Here is a 4,537-nt window from a genome sequence, read left to right as displayed (position 1 = left end):
GTGGCAAAGATGTCACTTTGAGGAATAAGGTACACCTGACCAAAGCCATAGTATTTTCAATAGCCTCATATGCATGTGAAATTTGGACAAGGACTACAGAAGATTATAGACGAACTGATGCCTCTGAGTTATGGTGTTGAAGGAGAGTATTAAAAGTACAATGGAGTCCCTTCAGGACAAACCCCCTCCAAGACTGCAACTCAAAGGGAACACAAGGGCAGGCACGTAAGCTCCCTGGTGACCGCATTGGTCTACTTGTGAGCGGAAATGGGGGAAAGGCAGCAATGAAGATATGGGCTGAGTTTGACCACATTCCATAGACTCCTGTCGACCTGGAGATGAGAGATAGAAAAGGAAAGAGGAAAGGCTGGTTGGTCCAAAGTGTGGTGAGACCTGAGGACACTTGAGCCCATGGAAAAGGACATAGCATAGAAGGCTAGAGCTGAGTGAAGTGTCCAGCTAATATGAGGTGAGGGGAGATTGACAAGAATGGCCAAACTTGCAGATAGTACCCATTTGACCTAACTTGGATGGCTTGATGACCAGAGCTCCACTAAAGGAAGATAAAGAAATGTAATAAAGGAAACAATATCAAGTTAACTTGATCTATACTTATGGATGTAGTAGCTCAAAATACCAACTAAGACGGCAGGAGTGTTTACATCAAGGATTAAACCTATTCCCTCTGTATACAGGGTTGATAGGGACAAGAACTTAGACATTGGCACCTAAAATGGGGGAACGGGGGGTAGGGGTGGGTCTAAAAAGGCATTGGCTTACACGTTTTCAAGGAGTTTAGTTTCAGAGCTTGCAGGGAAGGTAGAATACCCACTGAAGAGTTTTTCTCTTGTCTAGATGGGTCGGGTGAAAGGAGATGGGGATAAGGTTCATTGATTCAATAGTGAGTAGTTGTTATCATACCTAATTGTGATTATCACAACTGTAATGGCAGATGGGGGAGTAGTTAATCTTGTACTCCAGGAACAGAGGACCCTAGGACCATCAAGAGAGAAGAGCATGAGCTGAACGTGGGACCCTAACCAGAAAGGAAGTGACAACAGAGATGGAGGCAGAGGTGATGTCACAGCGAGATTGAGCATTGGAGGACTCTAAATTTATGGAAAGAGAAAGGCTGTGTGCTGGCAGCCAGGAGACTGGCTACCAGAATATGTCCTGTGGTTGTTTAAATAATTATATATCCCTGCGTGGTTTTTTAAATACATGTGTTAGAAGGTAAACACACATTGACATGGGTGACAAGGCAGGCAATATACAACCGGAGGGAAGTTGGCAGAGGAAAGATGGGGTGGTGGGAGACACAAGGAGGAATGTAGTAGTTGGAGTGAACAGAGGTAAATGCTGATAACTGTTGGTGCATGGAGGGGATTGCAACCATATAATGAAGTAAAGTATATGATTTATTGAGTGTGAAATTGATATCTGCTCCATAAACCTTCACTCAATTCACAGTAAAAAGCTTAAAAAAAAAAAAAAAAAGTACAATGGACTGTCAAAAGAACATCCTACAAAGGCAAGAAGTACTCCTTAGATGCCAAGATATCTTGACTTCATCTCTCCTATCCCAGAGATATTATCAGGAGTGACAATTCCCTGGAGAACAACATGGTAAAGTGGAGGGTCAGCAAAAAAGAGGAAGACCTCCTATATGATGGATTGGCACAGTGACAGCAGCCATGGGCTCAAGTGTAGCCAACGATTGTGAGGTTGGCCCAGGGCCCAGCAGTGTTTCATCCTGTTGTGCACAGGGTCGCTCTGAGTCAGTACCAACTCAACGGCAAAAACAACTGAAGAAACCCTCTGGGATTTTGGTTAACTACAATAATTAAAATTCTGTCTCTTCATAAATGATACCAATGGTGAGAAGGTGCTGGGCGCATGTTAACATTCAAAGGAAAACAAATCATTACACTCTTGCCACCATGTTGCCAGGTACCGTCCTGATTAATAAGCGATGAAATAGAACGTGACTTGAAAGCTAGAACAAGACACACAAATTCTTTTGCTCAAAAAACTAATATCCCATTATCCAACAAACAGAGTTGAAGAAGCTACCCAATATTATTTTTGTTGATGTTATTATTAGCTGCTGTTATGCCCAGATTTTGGGGTCCCCAGACCACCAAGGAGCCGACGCCGATGCAAGTGCACAAGGGTTGTTTTTATTCAAGCTCGAGCCCAGACTCCATCCACATCCGACGCAGCATCCTAGTCTGCAGGATTTTTACAGAGGTTACAAGCAGGTTCGGGGGTCTTCAGTTTAGCTATTCCAGGATTGGTTTACATTTCTCAAGGTATGGGTGTTACAATCTGATTGGTCATTACTGGTAGCCTGAGCTGCTGGGTTAGGGTAAAGGAAGACATATATCATCTGGCCTTGAATTGTCTGCTTATGCTTATCTACTCTTGCTGTTGCTAGGGGTGAAGGGCTATTCTAATGCAACACGAGCTGATTTGGCACATTCCTGGAACAGGAAGATGTGTTCAGGCCAATGTACAAAATGGAGTCTTTTCTTTCTTTGAGCCACGATGACCTTATGTACAACAGAAGGCAATGCTGCTTCCTTGTGCTGCACCAGCCCCAGGATAGATTATAGATCAGATCACTGTGACTCATTTGGTTTCGAAAGCAGCTCTCCAGTTCTGTCTTCTTTACTAGCGCTTAAGTTCTAGACACTTTGCTGAAGGCTACCTACTGTGGGCAGTGGGAGCCCTAACTCTATTTTTAGTTTTGACATGAACAGAATTTCCATTGAGCTCATTCTGACCTTTAACCAGCAATGTAAAAAGCTTTGCCCTCAGGCATTGTGTGGTTGAAAGCGGATTATAATGATTTACCTAGCCAACCCAAAGTGGGATATTCTTGCTCATTTAAGGACTTGGTTAAATGCGTTCTTCATGGAAATTGGGGTACCAGGACCATGTGTCATAGCCCAACCAGGATGGTCATAGGTGTTCTGACCAATCCTGTAAACTTTCCTAATCCGCAATAGTGTAAATTATTTCAATCATGGACTCTTTTTCCTGCTTTCACAGTCCCATCTGTAACAATGATGAACTCATCTACCACCAAACTGACTTTATAACAAATTAATTTCTTTCTTTCATATTTTAATGTTCTATAATTAGTAATCTGGAGTCCTGGTTTGGCGCTGTGGGTTAATCCGCTGGTTAGGTTGAATCACAATGCCGGTGAATTCGATTCTCTGAAACCCTACACAGGGTCTCTATGAGTTGGAACCAACTCCATGGAATTTAACAACAACAATTAGTAATGTGGCCATGAATCCTGTGGACACTTTTATGACCTCATAGGAATGGTCTCCCTCATCAGAATGATTTGTCTTTGTCTTGGTTTTGTCCTGCTTAAGATTATAAAGGGCTCTCTGTACAACTTATTTGGATTTGGGGGTCCTTTTTCCTCTAGAACACTTCGTAATCAAAATGTTTCAGTCTGTAAGGTCCACAGAAATTCATTCTGAGTCACAGCAATATGCAAACCCCCACGGATAGCTACACATAAGTTACATGGGTAGGGAATAAAACCCAGATCCCCCCCATGGGAGGTAAGAACATTACTACGGAACCCCCAATGCACCTTCCTACTACGTCCAATGTTAATTATCAGGAATACAGCAATAAACAAGAGACCTTATTTCTGCCCTCACTAAGGGGGAAAAAAAGGAAACAAAGATTTATATAAGAATGATCATTCAAGTTTAGAAGAAAAAAAGAACACCCAGATGTTTAATGTTGTTGTTGTTAAGTGCCATAAAGTCGGTTCCGACCCATAGCGACCCTGTACAGGGTTTCTGAGGCTGTAAATCTTTACAGGAGCAGAAAGCCTCATCTTTCTCCCGCAGAGCGGCTGGTAGTTTTGAACTGTTGACTTTAAGGTTCACAGCCCGATTCGTAACCACTATGCTACCAGAGCTCCTTGACGTTTAATGAGAGAGTACTAAATCATTTAAATCATGGTACATTCATATTTCAGAATACAAGGTAGTATTAATCACATTGTGGTACAGTAGTGTTTTAGAATGCAACACACGCATGACATGATTAGACACATCAACTTGTCCACACTGCATTAACTGAGAACACTTAACAGTATAGAACATGATTGTTGTTGTTGTTGTTAAGTGCCATGGAGTCGGTACTAAGAGCGACCCTATGCACAAAGCGTTTGGTAAAAATATAACAAGAAAGACAAAGTTCAGCAATAACAACAAAAATCTAGAAGGATATATTAATATGTCAACAGCAATCATAAGAATTATAAGATTATGAGTGACTATGCTGTTGTTATTGTCTGAACTCTCTGTAACAAACACATATCTAACAATTAGAAAAACACTACCACACGTTTCTATTTAGGAAGAAAACAAAACAATATCCTGTTCTGCCTTGCATGTGGTAAGCATTAATTTTTTTTTTTTTTTCGCCAATGAGTACATGAAACTTACTTCAGCTATGTGATTGGTAGAAAACAGCCAGAATGAACTACCACTGTTAACTG

Source organism: Chrysochloris asiatica, unplaced genomic scaffold, assembly GCF_000296735.1.
Source record: "Chrysochloris asiatica unplaced genomic scaffold, ChrAsi1.0 scaffold00313, whole genome shotgun sequence".
In the NCBI taxonomy this organism is placed as follows: Eukaryota; Metazoa; Chordata; class Mammalia; order Afrosoricida; family Chrysochloridae; genus Chrysochloris; species Chrysochloris asiatica.
Note: the sequence above shows the minus strand (reverse complement) of the source record.